Source organism: Poecile atricapillus, chromosome 15 (genome assembly GCF_030490865.1).
Source record: "Poecile atricapillus isolate bPoeAtr1 chromosome 15, bPoeAtr1.hap1, whole genome shotgun sequence".
NCBI lineage: Eukaryota > Metazoa > Chordata > Aves > Passeriformes > Paridae > Poecile > Poecile atricapillus.
Window position 1 is genome coordinate 4,302,521 of NC_081263.1, and position 6,000 is coordinate 4,308,520.

Here is a 6,000-nt window from a genome sequence, read left to right on the forward strand (position 1 = left end):
TGGCTATTCAGAGCAGCAGTTTCCATTAGAGCACATCTGGATATTCAGAGCAGCAGTTTCCATTAGAGCACATCTGGATATTCAGAGCAGCAGTTTCCATTAGAGCACATCTGGATATTCAGAGCAGCAGTTTCCATTAGAACACATCTGGATATTCAGAGCAGCAGTTTCCATTAGAGCACATCTGGATATTCAGAGCAGCAGTTTCCATTAGAGCACATCTGGATATTCAGAGCAGCAGTTTCCATTAGAGCACATCTGGATATTCAGAGCACCAAGCCTACATTAGAGCACATCTGGCTGGGCTCTGCAGTCTCCATGTGCCCACGGCAGCTGAGTTGGGCAAGAATGTCAGGAAAAGGGCAGGAGGTGCTGTCCAGGTTAGAGCAGGCACCCAGAGGAATGTGCATGGGCCCAGAGGCAGCCCTGTTTGAAAACAGACTGCAGAATTCCTGATCTCACATTATTTAGCTCTCAGGGAGAAAAAAAAAAGGAATGGAAGCAGAAAACAAAGATGCAAAGAGGAGCTTCACAGCAATAAAACACTCTCAGACAACATTTCGCTTTTATATTCCCCCTGCAATTCAGAGATGTCACAAACACCTCACTGAAATAACATCAAATGTAATGCTGTGATTTACTTCTGGCTTAACTCGAGGAAAATATTTACATTTAATGACAGAACTGAGTAAAGTCTTAATAACAATTAATCTCTACAGAGATAATTATAATACCTACTTGCTGTGTTTAGACTTGTAGGAAAGAATGTGAGGAAATAAACTGAACTTAGTGCTGGTGCAATTCTGCATTGTGCAGTAAAAATGGAGTACTGTAGGACTAATTTACTCTAGGGGTACATTCCCTTTGGGAATTTTATTTGGTGCTGGGTAAGAATCATTGAAAACTTTTCCAAATATAACTAAAAGCAATAAAATATTTCAATATGGTTTTGTCATGTTTTATCAACCTTTAATACTGTCCTGGGCATCAGAATTCCCTGTGTCCAACCCCTTCCAGTGCTCTTCCCTCTGCAAGAACATCCACAGCTCCTGCTCTGCACACTCTCCTTGGACCTATAGATGGGGAAAACCCCTGTGCTTGGGTTAAATAAATTTCTAGGTAAGTGAATTTGAGTTCTAATCAATCAGACTCTATATTACGGTTTCCAGGCTTTTGGAAAAAAAATCTTAGTTAATGATATAATAATGTTGATATGCAGTTATTATAATGATAGTTTTAAAATTAATTGTGTGTTCCAAATTCAGTAATTCATTGTTTTGGACAGGTTATGTGTTTTTTTCACACCACTACCACCACCACCCCTTTTTTTTTAGTTACCCATATTTGATAAATCAAACCATCACAATGATGATATATATGAATATATATGATGAAATAATTTACCCGCTTTATAAGGGAAGTGTAGCTCTGTGTCTGAAAATGTTGCAGCTGCTAAATGGCTGAAAGCTTGCCTCAGTCTATCAACAGGAAAATAACAGTTTTCCTTCTCAACAGCCTAGGTGTTGAAACCATCTCCAGCTTCATTAAAGCATACCATGGAAAAAATTTTCTAGTGGGAGATATAATGAATGTGTGAGGCATTTTTATGACATGCAGGAGGCTATAAATTTTTAGAGAGCTTTTATTATTATTTCTGTGCCGTAAGTCACATTTTGCTGTATGTCATAAAGGTTTGAAAAACCAAGAATGTTTTGTAATTACTCAGGAAAAAAAAAAAAATTGACTCATTACACCTTAGATAACAAAAGAAATGCAGTGTTGGAGCAGAATGTTTACCAGTTCTACTCATTCCAATGGGCCTGGGCCAAGGGCAAACAGTTCTAAAGCTGTAGCTGTGTAAAGCATCCTTTGCTGTTTGAGTGCACACAAACAATAAGAGAATGCGTCTGAAAGTGAGGGCTGATGGGATTCAAGGTGAAAATGTCCTTTGTAAGGATGTGTTTTACATAGCAAGACACCCATCTTTTGTTTTGTTCTAAAAGCTCCGCACACATTTCTGCTTTGGCAGCATGGTCACTACCTTTTCCTGCAGAAATTTATGCACATATGTGCAGTACAACAGTGAATAAAAAGTGTGTGCTCCTTAATTAGCATTCATTTCAGTGTTATAACACCCTTCCAAAATCAACTTTCTAACAGATAAAAACACAATAGAATGCTCCCCATGTCCAATATGCAGGATGAGTGTGTGAGGACAGTCAGGAGGAGCTGCAGACCCCGAGTGCCCCAGGTCCCCATGCCCAGCTCTGATTGTGAGCACCCTCCTGCCAGCAGCAGCACTGAGCTCCTGGAGCGTGGGGAGGGATCAGGCTCCTGCCTCTGCCTGGCTCCCTTCAGATCATCACAGGGAAGCTGGAGAGGGTTTAGTGCCCTTCCCTGCCCGGAGAGCTGATCAGCCTGCTCAGGGTGCTGAATATCACAGCAAGGTGGGCTTGCAGCCACCGCCGTGCAGGGACAATAGGCAGAAGTGTGACACTTGTGAGAATGTCCTGGAGACTGAAAGGCACTTCTGTGTAACTCCATTCTCCTTGGAACACACTTGTCTGAACTGCACATGTGGAATTTGTTCTGTCTCTAAGGTGTTTGTTTTTATCTTCGCATGAATGCCTGAATATGTTGGCTTTTGTTTTCAAGGTGCTGTTAGCGGTTTTTGAAGCTGAGAAGTAGTACTTTAAAAACAGTGAAATTTAAGAGCCAGATTGAAGCCTTCCTTATAAACCTGTTTGGAAAATAGGAGACAAACTACTTGTTTGTTAAAAGCAATTTGTTATATCATGTGTGTGACCCCTTATAATCCACCATCTGCAGTAAACATCCTTTCCAAACTCTCATTTCTTTAAAACAGACCTAAAAATAAGTGTAGCAATATTTTTTAACAAGTTACTGCCTGTCACAGAAGTTACAAGTCCAGCTGAAGGGGAGGATGAGATGCTGCCAGGCCTTTTATGTCAGAATATGCTGTTGTGAATACACCAGGAGCTGATCTGTTCCTCAGTTGAGGGCTTGGGTACAGCAGGAAGCTCCTTCTCTTCCAAAAATCACAGCTCTGGGCCTTGGAATGTAGAAAAGTGAAAATGAGCCTGGCCTTATACACTCTTAATGTGTGTTGGTACAAATGAGCCACAGAGAACCTGATTTCACCTTCACACCTGAGGCTTTGAGACAGATTTTTTTTTCCTATTTTACAACCAAAAGAAAGGAAGGTATTTTTGTTGGAACATGTAAATTCCTTCCAGTCAAGGATGAGATTTGATGCGTCAAGGATGATGATGTATCTGATAAGTCAAGGATATTTGTCCAAATGTGAGTGCATTTTGCTTTATCTGCTGATGAATAAATTGAGTGGTTGCATAGAGAAGAGTAGTAAATGTGATTAAAAAAAACCCAAAATTAAAGAATATTGTAATGAATCCTCCTTACCCAAAATTTATTTGATTAAAAAATTATGTAAATAGTTTTATTCCAGTGAAGTGCAGATTTTCCAGGGAATGAGAGAGAACTCCAGGGTCAGCAAGTTTGTGTGATGGGTCCTCAAATGCAATAGCATGTCACCCAACAGTTCCATATTGCAAATGAACTCTTTTCAGCAGGTTAATGATTTTTATCTTTTTTCTGTTTATTTGTTTGTCTGTTTACATTGCAGGACATTGCATTCTCAGAATTGCAGGTATTTTTGCTGTTGAGTGTAGACTGGGAATATTTCAACTATAAATCAAAGAAAGCGAGGCTGTGATGATGGGTTTTCCTAATGGCCCTGCTGAGGAGTTTTTTGGCAATAACAATGTATCTGCACACATCTGTATTGCTGTCTACTTAGGGCACAAAAAGCTATCATTACATGTGATGGAACATCAAACAACTATTTCATTAATGGCCCTATTATGAGGAGGCACAGTGACATTAGAATACCAGCATCTTGTTACTATAGATACCTGATTTCTCCATAACTCTGGTGTTTTCACAAACTCACATATATCTGTCTGTGGTTTATATATAACTATAAATGTATTTGTAGATACATTTCCTTCTCATTCAGGCAGGAAAATCTTTGTTTTTCAAGTATTTAGCACACTTTAGTTCCTCATTATCTAGAGGACACTACATAAACTGTATGTGAATGGCTTCAGTTAGATGAAAGTGTTGTAAATTTAAATGCTCAAGAGAATAACTTTGCAATTCATCTTATCTAACAGGCAGCATATTTACTGAAGACTCTCAGATTTCTCTGGTCTGTTTTACACATTTGCACTGTAATGTTTCCTTGTTGAAAGCAGAGGTTTAAGGGAGATCAGGTTTGGGTGTGATCACTTCAGCTGAGGCACAGAAAATTGTTTTAAATGTGCTAGAGAATGAAAACTGTGAGTAATTACCATTCTCTCCCTTAGCTGTGCTCAGACAATGTGTATTCAAAGCATTTCACAAACAGTAATTGGTTTTCACCATTTGTCTGGGTTAGAGAAACATGGGAATAATATTTTCCTGACCATGTGGTAAAAAAAAAGTGACAGGGACTGCATAATTTGCTTGGAAGGACTTTTTTTTATTTTATTTGTGTGCTTTAATCACTGGATCTGCTGCCTCTGGGAAGAGAGGATCACCACTGGGATCAGCCATGCATCACTCCAGTGCTGGTCTGGATTTTCCACAGGGCTTGGTTTGTTTGTTGCTTCATGAATGTTTTTAAGACTTGGTTCCATTTAGAGATAAAAGCACATCCCTCAGTACCAACATGCTACATATTGATATTAAAAAGTGCTGGCTTCAGCCAGGCAGTGGGATCTGACCTTACTCATTAACTCTGTAACAGGAAAAGAGAGGAGAATTTGTCCTCCAGCTAATGAGAAAGCCGTGGAGTCCAAATTGTCTCTGATTCAGTACATACATTTTCTGGAACCTTGACTTTCTTGTCTTTGAAGCTTATTTGCTTTGTATTTCTGCTGATTGTTTTCCCCCCTCTCTTCTCCAAAAATTGTTATAAAAATGATGTGGCAATCTCTAATGTGAAATATAGGCAGTGTGCGCAGCCGATGTCTGGAGCGTGCAGAGATTTACGTTCTCTGCATCTCTCTGACCTTGAAGTCATTTTGTTCTCGTGCTGTCACTTGGAGTCTGCTCTGTGAGATGCTGAGCATCCCTGGCAAGCTCCCTCCATTTGAGTGGAGCCAGTGTTTTGCAGGATTAGTCCCCTCACTGAACCCTTCCCCTGAAAAATTCCTCCAATAACAGCGTGCACAAGGGGAGGATCTTGGTCAGGAAACTTTCCCTGCTTCTCCACCTAAGCCATGGTAATGAGCAGCTCTGACACCTTTTCAAAGCAGCTCATTTTCTTTTGAACACAGCTTGATTGGGCTGAGTTGTGTGGCAGTTTTGTGATGCAAGGAAAAACCTTTTAGAGGTACAAGTGTTACCAAGCTCCCTGGGGAGAGGAGTGGGGATGAGTGTTCCTGGGTTCCAGTGCAGGACACAATTGCAAGTTTGTTTTTTATTCAGTGAGTATGTGGCAGAACAGAGAGAAATATGTTATTTAATTCAAACCTTTGTTCTTGCTAGTCAGAAGTTGTGACATTAAAGCAACCATGTCATCTTACTCTGATTTAAAACCATTTCCTTTCAGAAGTGCAAGGCCTCAGAAATTGCATGTAACAGCTGTTTGTCATAGCCTATACTTGACCCAAAGTCGGCAAGAAAGGGAAGATTAAACCCCATCATACTTACATGTACAAAATGTAAATATTTTGTTTACAATTAATCATACCTTTGTGTTCTGCATCACTGCTGAAACCTGGGGACCTGAAAAATGAGAAACACAATATCAATTTGGATGATAGCTAAGATTAAACCCAAGGGGGTTTCTTACTGAGATTTACTTATATACCTTTCTAAATGCTACCATTTCACACAAAATTGGGTTCTCTTTGGATTAATATATTTGAAAATTAAGTTGATTTATAACCAATTTTCTCCTCATTTAAACAGCGA